A 10308-nucleotide genomic window follows, 5' to 3' on the forward strand; every position below is an offset into this window, starting at 1 on the left:
TCTCTGTGAGTTCAAGGCCAGCCTGGTCTACTGAGCAAGTTCCAGGACAGCCTCCAAAATACAGAGAAACCCTGTTTCGAAAAACAAAACAAAAAACTATACAAGATATGAAACAAAAAAAAACAGGAAATGTATGCCTGTAGATTTAGCTATGACATACATTATGAGAACTGTGAAGCTAGTTTTTTGCTGGGCCACGGTTTCCCTGGTGTTCCCATAGGAACACCTTTCCCTGCTTTGCATAATTGGACCACTGGGACATCGGACCAGATGCTTGTTCTTAGTGTGTTCTGTCTCTGGCCCGTTTCCTGGTCCTTTGTAGTAAACTCCCGCTTCCCCATGCAGCACGCAAGCCCTGTCAGTTCCTGTCCTGAGGTCCCTTATCTAGTATCGCAGTAGGCTTAGACCAAAGTCTATTTTTACTGCTATAGGTATTTTCCAGCCCTGGTTTTCCCTTGATGTGTCAAGGGTTAATCAGTGCTTGGCTGTCTTAAGTTCTGTTTCCTCAAACTCCTAAAACAGAATGTTCTAGGGCTCCATGCAGAAGCCGGCTTGCCTCACTGCCAGTGTCTGGATTTATCGTCTCTCTGGGATGCGTCTAGACTGGACCAGACCCACTCTTTGATTCTCTGGTCAGCCGGTTAGTTTCCTATCAACCTCTGGGTCAGGTCTTGTCTGTGTTCTGACGCATGCCTGGACCTGGTGAGACAGCAGAACAGACACTTGTCAGCCCTTCCCAGCAATGGTGAGGAGAGTGAGCTTGAGTGCCATGCAGATAGGTTTGTTTGTTTGTTTTTAGTATAGAGCCAATATGTGGCATTCTAAGAAAGTCTATTACATGAACACACTGGAATGAATTTGAAAATCACCATCTCCGTTATCTGCAAATGAACTACAGATGTCCCTTTGAAATTATTATTTAATCTCAGCCTCTAAGGAAATGGGTAACTTTCATACTTAAAAGAAAATGAATATAGATCATATGTGTGTGTACACACACATTTTTTTCTCTTATGGAACCTACCTGGGCCTGGAAAACCAAGACAGTGAGAAAGTTGTATAATAAAGACAGATGTTAGCAGTGTAGTGGCTGAAAGTGAATTTAAATACTAAACTTCATACAATCATTAGATACTAATAACAGTTTTAGTTCACAGAGAAGTGTGGTGGCTGTTCTAGCTTGTCAGCTGGGATGAACTAAAAGCCCAGGAGGGAATTTTCTTAGTTGGTTATTTGCAATGGGCAGATCTTTTGAGGCCAGGAGATCAACCTTAAATCTTGACCATGACTTCTGGTGGCCATCTTATTTAAAAGGCATGGAAGGACCTTCACTCTGCCTGGTCACCCTCACTCTGGCCGGCAACTCATTCCTTTCACTGGCGTTAAAGTCTCCTTCTTCAGGGTTCTGGTGCATGCCGAAGACCAGCGGAGACATCCAACCTTCTGGGCTGAACTACAGGATTCTTGGACTTTCCATCGAGAGAGCATTTTTGGAAAAATCAGACCGTAACATGTAAGCCACCCTTAACAAATGCTATTTTCTGAGACAGGGTTTCTCCTGGAACTAACTCTTGTAGGCCAGGCTGGTCTCGAATTCACAGAGATCCACCTGCCTCTGCCTCCCGAGTGTTGGGATTAAAGGCGTGAGCCGCCACCACCCGGCCTCATTCTCTCTTTTGACAATACTTCTTGTATCAGATATCATAAAAACATCCAAGGCGGAGTGTAGCGAAGCGTCGCCCTCTGGTCTTCACACGCCTGTGCACACATACTCACCACACACAAAAGAAAGCAAACAATCATAAGTATCTATAGAAAGGTGAAAGAAGACTTTGTAACCCTAAACTAGGCCAGGGTGTTATGAAAACGGAGCAGGAAGGAGGCATTTTAAAACACAGACACACAGCTTAGTTACCTTTCTAATTGCTCTGACAGAATACCATGACCAAGTCAATTTATAAACGACAGCAGTCAATTTGGGGGTTGTATCATGGTACGGAGCATGGCCGCACATCGGCAGGCGTGGTGCTGGAGCAGTGGCTGAGAGCTTACATACAGTCCACAAGCATGAGGCAAAAAGACTGAGCTAACTGGCAATGGCTTGGGCTTTTGAAACCTCAGAGTCTCCCCCATCCCCACCTCCTCCAACAAGGCCACATCTCTTCATTTTCCCCAGCAGTTCCATCACCTTGAGACCAGGCATTCACAGGTGTGAGCCTATGGAAGTCATTCTTATTCAAACCTCCTTTGAAGTTAAATTGTGGTCACCCAGCATCCAAAGCCAAACAAGCAACAAAACAAAAGACAAGGTCCAGGAAGATGGCTTACTGGGTAGGGGACCACTGCCAAGGCTGATAACTGAGATGGATTCCCTGGACCCGCCTGGGTGAAGAGGACAATGGATTCCCACACGTGTGGCCACACACGTAAGCAAATAAATGAGTAAATAACTAAACAGACAGTCGAGGAACGGAAGAATCACAGTGAGAAATCGAGAAACCCTGGGGGAAACTGAAAAGCAACCATCAGAGCAGCATCACGGTAGCTGTTCTAGGCGGGATCTGCTAAAACTGGATGCTAAAATTAGTGGCCAAAAGCTTGACGCAAGTCGGGATGTACAAATGATGAAAGCTCTGATTATAAAATATCTATTAATTATAAAGAGAAAATAGTGGCAGAAAAGATGGCTCAGCCCCATGTATGACTTCTGAAAGTTGTCCTCTGACCACACATGTGCCATGGCACAAACTTGTGCACAAGTGCACACACACATACAGAGAGACACACACATACACATATACACACATATACACATAGACACACAGACACACACACATATACACAGACACACATACACATACTACATAGACACAGAGAAAGACACACACATATATACACATACATATATACACACAGAGACACACACACATATACCCATGCACACACATATATACACACACATATACACACACACAGAGAGACACACACACATATATATATAAACACAAATACATACACAGACACATACACACACAGACACAGAGACACACACACACATATATACACACACATATAGACACACAGAGACACACACAGAAACACAGACACAGAAACACACACACACATATATATAGACACACAGAGACACACACATATACACAGAGACATACACATATACACACACATACACACACACACAGAGACATACACACACATATATATACACAAATACCCACAGAGACACACACACATATATATACACACACATACACACAGAGACACACACACATATATATACACACACATACACACAGAGACACACACAGACACAGAGAGAGACACATACATATATACACACACACACACATACATGTATACACATACACACAGACACAGAGACACACACACACATACAGACACACAGAGAGACACACACATAAACACACACACATATACACACAGAGACACATACAAAGAAACAGAGACACTCATATACATACACACACACACACACACACAGAGCATGCGGTTGATTAAATACATTTTTCAAGTGAAAACAGAAGCCACAGTGAGACCCAGGAAACAGTGGCACACAGAAACACCAGGACCCCCTGTATGAGTCACAGAGAAAAGCACCCCCTTCTCTTTGTATCTTAGCCAGACATCCACAATCTCACTGTGATCCCGAGAAAGTATCAACTTTAAATTTAGACACATTCTAGAAAAATGACTCACCTGTACTATTCAAAAAGTAGAAAGACTCTGAAACACATGAAAAGAATAAGGAGCTGTTAGAGGCCAGAGAAACGTGGATGAGATCTAATAACAAACAAAGAGCATTTACTGGGAAAAGAAAGCAAACTCAAAATCAAGCCTGTAGCTCAGCTAATAGAATTGTAACAATTTTCACACCAATGTTAATCTGTTAGTTGTGACTGCTACACTGTGATTATGTAAGATATGACATCTTAGGAAAATTGAGGTGTGTTTTCATTTTCTGATCAGCATTTCCGCAAATCTAAAACTATTTTAAAATTAAGAGCTTTAAAAAGTTTTAATATCGTAAAAGGGAAAATTAATATTGAAACTGTCAAAATGCAAAGCTGTGGACATCTCTTAAAAAAGAAATATAAAGCAAACAGAAAATAAGGAATAACAAAAAAGGTAAGTTTAAGAGAAGCAGAGAAGCTGGGCGTTGGTGGTACACGCCTTTAATCCCAGCACTTGGGAAGCAGAGGCAGGCGGATCTCTGTGAGTTCCAGACCAGCTTGGTCTCCAAGAGCTAGTTCCAGGACAGCCTCCAAAACCACAAAGTAACCCTGTCTCGAAAAACAATGAGAGAGAGAGGGAGAGAGAGAGAAACATGGAAATCACAAATGAAATAATTTAAAATAATAATTTTTCAGATCTTAAGACATTACTTTCTAGACTGCTGGTGGCACACATCTTTAATCCCAGCACTCCAGAGGCAGAGGCAGGCGGATCTCTGAGTTCAAGGCCCATCTGGTCTACAGAGTGAGTGCCAGGACAGGCTCCAAAGTAATAAGACAAACCCTGTCTTGAAAAAAAGAAGACTGAAAAACCCCACTAGTTTTAAGTACACTCCAACTGAAACAATCCGAAGTTTTAAAAATGCTATTCCTTGTTATATCTTGCTTGTTTAATTAATTGTTAATTAATTAAGACAAGGTCTCTAGTTCTTAGATGAGCCCTAGATGGACTCAGAAGATCCTCCTATCTCAACTTCTCCAGCAGCTCAGGCTAGAAGCTCACACCTCCACATCTGGTTGTCTTCAAGCTTATTATATTTATTTATTTATTTTGATGGGGGTCTTATTACATAGTCCTGATTGACTACATCCAGGGTAGTCATTCTGTAGACCCTGTAGACCAGGGTTTCCTGGAACTCACAGTGCTGGGGTTTTTAAAGGCATTTGCCACCTTGGCTGTTTTTCTTGTTATTTTAAAGAGAGGAAAAATACACAGAATGCAAACATCAGAAATTCAAACGGTTTCAGACTTCTCAGGATATTTTTGAAATTTGAAGGCAGGTTATAGGTTTTTGTTTGTTTTAGTTTGTACAGACTGTTTCTCTGGTAACCAGGGCCTGGCCTCAGGACTGAGGTCTTCTTGGTGCAGCCTCCTGGGACTTGGAGTACAGGTCTGCGCAGCACTGAGATCACATAACACCAACGTCTAATTGATTTTCAATTTTATCCTGAAAACAGGCATGGGCTTTTGGAGAAAATGCTCGACTAGTCCAAAATCACAGTTCTAACTGTCTACCCTCAGCCTGGCACTCAGTAGTGGGCCTGAAAGACAACTCTGGAGCTACAAAGATGCCCCTTCCTCAGGGATACCAAGGATCCTTTGAGTTGCAAATGACCGGCTCGAGGACCCTGCTGCTAAAACCCCCCTTTGAAATTCAAGCACACTAGGAGATGGGGTTTCAGGTCCCTTCAGAGCTCTAGCTGTTCAACTACTCTCCCGTAAATATTTTTGTTTGTTTGTAACCCAACACCGTTTAAAACTGCCCAGGAGCCCTCACTGTGTAAAGACTTGGGGTCACCCGCACTCTGGCAGACCCTTTTCTCTTTCCTCCCATTTAGGAGCCAGCCACCATCAACTACGGGTGAGGGTTGAGGCGGACTGGGGACAGCGTCCCAGCTCACAAGGCCACCGAGCTCCCATGGGAGGATGGGTCCCATCCAGACAAGATGGGGGAGGCTGGGAACCAAGAACCGACTTCTAGACAGCACAGAAGGGAAGCCCCAAGTGAGATCAGCACTCGGGATGATCGAGAGGTGGGTCTCCAAAAGCTGTAGAAAATAATTAACAGTGCATGCCGGTGGCCCAACCACCCATCAGGCACCTGTCACAGTTCCGGTGTACCCCGAAATGCTGGCGATTGTATGCCAAACATCTCGGTTGAAATAGCACTTATAACCACCCTAAAGAAAACCGGTTTACTCTGGCTCGTGATTCTGGATGTCTAAAGCTGACAGGCTACACTCACCAGGCCTCACATGGCCAAAGACAGGGAGTGTGTGCACGGGTGTGAGCACATGTGTGTGTGGGTATCTAGGATGTATCTGATCCCCCTTCTTTAAAAAAAAAAAAGCTGGATAGATTCTATCAAGGGGCCTTGGCTGAATCTAGTCACTCTTCAAACCGGGAACCTTTAGAGAGGTGGGCTGTTTCTATGCCCTAGCTATAGAATGTAGGTCAGGCCTGATATGTCCCCAAAGATTCGCAGATTAAAAGGGCTGATCACACCAACAGTGCTCTTGAGAACCGGGGGAGCTTTAGGAGCTGGAGTTGGTGGCAGGAAGTTGTGTCGCCAGAGCATTTCCTCCAAGAGGATAGTGGAAGCCCTGTGCTCCCATCACACTTTGTGGTGATTTCTTGCTTGTGCAAATAAAGCCTGTCTGAGAGATCAGAGAGAAGGAGAAAGCCCACGGAGCACACCTCACCTCTCCAGCTTCTCAGCAGACAAGAGAGTGAGGAGTTCCTGTTTCTTCCCGTTTATATCGCCTCTCCACCCAGCCATCTCACTTCCTGTCTGCGCCCAGCCATCTCACTTCCTGTCTGCGCCCAGCCATCTCACTTCCTGTTCTGTCTGTACAGATCTCCAGACCTCTATGGTTAGCCAATGGCAACCTCCATTCTCTGACCCTCAGACAGGCTTTATTGGACTAGCAAGATTATGACCACAGTACTTCATGGCTGTGATGAGGACACTATTTCATGCCCTCAGGATCTACTGTACTACAAGTCTAAGGTAAAAGAGGTTAAGTGACCAGGGCCAGAAGCCCATAAAACCCAAATAAATGTTTCCATCTTTTATGCCGTCTCGGAAGCTGCCACCATGACGGAGGCTGACCAAATTAAGCAGGAGTTCTGCCTGCTGGAAGCGGAATCTGACTCCCAGGCGCCCAGACCACATGCAGTCCGTCTGTGCACCGTATCAGTCCCCACGTTATCACCCCACGTCATGGGGGAGTCTGTTAAACCTGGGAAGTAATTTTGCCCAACACCAGCCACTCCAGTGTCAGAACCAGAACTCAGACCAGCGCTGTTGGGCCAAGGTTCCCCACTTTCAATTAATATCACACTCAGTTTTGTCACTTATACTAATACATTCAAAGTTTAGTCATAGAAAGAAAAGCCCGTTTCAAAAGTCTCAGATTCAGCAGTACAGTGGCTTTCTGGAAGTTCATTTGTCATGGGACAAGGCTGAGCCACACTGGGTAAATCATGTACGGCAAACTTGAAAGTAACGAATCTAAATCTATTATTTGTGCTGTAGTTTTAGGAAGAGCCAAAGCTTTTCATCGCTGGTTGAGAACTATTTGGAGGTCAAAAACCCCTTAATATGGTTCACAAAAACATTTACACTTACGAAGTAGCAACAAAAAATAATTTTGTGGTTGGGGGGGTCACTACAACAAGAGGAGGTGCATTAAAGGGTCACAGCATTAGGGAGGTTGAGGACCGCTGGTTTATACAACCTAACGGATCTACTTTAGGCTGCGTACAACTGAGGCAAACCCGAGAGGCAAGGAACCCAGGCTCCAGCCCTTTCTTCGTTTCTTCAAGTGAGAGTAGTAGCCCGGTGGGACGGCTCACATCTGTGATCACTTCATTTGGAGAGCAGAGGGGAAAGCCCGGAGAGCAAAGTCTGCCCCAGCCACGCATTAAGTTTGACGTTAGCCTGGGCTACATGAAACCCTGTCTACAACAGAGGGCTAGCTGTACTGTTACAGCCTAGCTGTAGTCTATGTACCACCAAAGTTTAACTCTGTACTTCTCTTTTCCTTCTTTCCGTTCCTCCCTCCCTCCCTCCCTCCCTTCCTTCCTCTCTCCTCCCCCCCCCCTCTTTTGATACAGGATTTCTGTGTAGCCCTGGCTGTCCTGGAACTTGGATCTGTAGACCAGGCTGGCCTCCAACTCACAGAGACCCGCCTGCCTCTGGCTCCTGAGTGCTGCGATTAAAGGCATGTGCCACCACCGCCCAGCATCCATACATTTTTAAGGTAGGTACCTAAGAACCTCTACTCTCTCCCTGCCTCACAGAAGTCTTGGGGGGACATGATGAGTTGAGGAGTAACTAAAATGAGTTAGAGTTGATTTAGAAGGAACGGTGCTCACATGCTCAGTTCAATTAAGCATAAACACCCCAACTTCTAGTTCTGACATTCTGTTTAAGGTCAATAATCCTTCACATTGGTTATATCTTATTTTAAAGCTAAATTTGTTTTTTTTCTTAATAAAAATGATATAAACTGGGCGGGGAATCAAATAGTTTGTTATAGTTTCAAGACAGGGTTTTTCTGGGTAGGCCTGGCCTTCTTGGAACTTGCTCTGTGGGCCAGGGTGGCCTCTAATTCAAGAGATCCACCTGCCTCTGCTGGGATTGAAGGTGTGGGGCATCATGCCCAGCTGCAAATCAGAATTCTAGGCATACGGTGCTGGGATGGAACCTGTGTCCCCTGGAAAAGCGGTCAGTGCTCTTACCCAATGTGCCGTCTCTCAGGCCTCAAATTTGTTTCCACGGAAGAAATTGAGGAAAATTATTCAACCAGCCGAGTTCATGAGGCCAAGAGGTAGAACAGAAATCCAAAGAAGCCAAGACCTTCTAGGAAGGGAAGGTGCCAGAGGGAGAAGCTCAGCAAGACCTCCAGGCACAGGCGACCAATCTCACAGCTGGTTTCTGCCCCAAACCACACTGACTTTGGTACTGCCGGGGAGGGGAGGGAGGCTGCTTCTCCTGGCTCCCGAATTTTGAAACTTTGTTTTAGAAAGACAGCCACTGGCTACAGTTGTTTCATGACACTTTGCCAGAGGGCTTCCATGTTTGGGGACAGGTTCTAGAATTAAGCAAGGGCAGGAAGGTTACTTTAGTATCTGCTGACCCACCCGTTGCATGAGAGACATTGTTGTAACTCTCCCGTGCTTATTTATTGTGTGCATGGGCATGCCACAGCATCGTGCTGGTGACCAAGGACAACTTGCAGCTCGGTCTTTTCTCTTTCCATGTGAATCCTGGGGATCAAACTCAGGCCCTCAGGCTTGTCGCCATGTGCCCTTTACCTGCTAAGTCACCTTGCTGGCTGATTGCGACACCACCAAACTTGACCACAACAGAAGGAAAACCTTTAGTTACCTTTGAAAGTATGCTCTATGAACTGTGTCAACATAACACACCAAACTGAGAAGCATTTTGCACATGTGCGATGGCTACACTACTCTTCAAAGTCTGCAGAATTTTGTGAAGTATGGAAAGGTGAGGCATTTGGACGGCAGGAATGGGCTCCTCCTGCTCACTGTGTGTGTGTGCGCGTGTGCGTGTGTGTATATGTGTGTGTGTGGGCGTGTGTGTGTATGTGTGTGCATGTGTATGTGTGTGCGTGTGTATATGTGTGTGTGCATGTGTGTATGTGTGTGCGTGTGTGTGCGTGTATATGTGTGTGTGCGTGTATACGTGTGTGTATGTGTGTGTATATGTGTGTGTACTCAGTCCGATGCCTGGCTCTGTAAATACCAGGCATTCAGCCAGGACAGTCAGTGGACACTAGCTTACTCCACAGAAAAGTGCTTTCCTGTGAGATTCACAAAAATAACCTCTAAAGCGAAGCCAACAGAAAATTCCAGAACTAAAATAAAAATTCTAGAGTGGCAGTTTTAATCCCTTTAGCAAGGAAACAACATACTCTTGGAATTGATGCAAACCAGGAAGGGTAATACTGGACAACATTCACTTTGGAAAAGCTCTATATAGAAGTATTTTCTAGATGGGCGACTTCACATATGGCTCTCTAAATTGCAATCCTGGCTGTGTCGTCATGTCCCCTAAGTAGGTTTGGAAGCCAACCAAACTAGGGTGTACACTTTGTCTACATGCCAGTGACCTACTTAAAAACGGGCAAATGATGGGCGATTACGAAACCAAAGAAGATTCTAGGATGAATGTTTTAAGAACAAAGCTGTGAATGGGCAGTTTATAAATGTCAAGATTAAACACAGCTTCTGTAGGTATTTTCAGTTATGAACTCTTTAGATGAGGTTATCCACCTATAATTCAGAGCCAGCAATTATAGAATTGACAGGCGCGCGTGCGCGCACGCGCGCGCACACACACACACAGTTTGTGTCCAATGAGAACTCCTTGACATGGTGGAGTTTGTTGGCATATGCTTGTATTCCTAACACTGAGGATGCAGATGCAGGCAGACCTGAGTTTGAGGCCAGCCAAGCTACAGAGTGATACCCTGTCTAAAACAATCCAATATGACAAAAACCCAGGAA

General features: G+C 44.9%; 1 long non-coding RNA gene across 1 annotated transcript; it reads right to left on the reverse strand.

The window, feature by feature from the left end:
- Positions 1 to 1084: 1084 nt before the first annotated feature.
- On the reverse strand, positions 1085 to 3821 carry LOC121142592. The gene is made up of 2 exons (XR_005879607.1): positions 3736 to 3821; positions 1085 to 1758 (listed from the first exon to the last, which is right to left on the reverse strand). It is a non-coding gene; the product is annotated as an uncharacterized LOC121142592 (long non-coding RNA).
- Between the last annotated feature and the right edge of the window lie 6487 nt (positions 3822 to 10308).

This window comes from Mesocricetus auratus, unplaced genomic scaffold, assembly GCF_017639785.1.
Source record: "Mesocricetus auratus isolate SY011 unplaced genomic scaffold, BCM_Maur_2.0 Super-Scaffold_100010, whole genome shotgun sequence".
Taxonomy (NCBI): domain Eukaryota; kingdom Metazoa; phylum Chordata; class Mammalia; order Rodentia; family Cricetidae; genus Mesocricetus; species Mesocricetus auratus.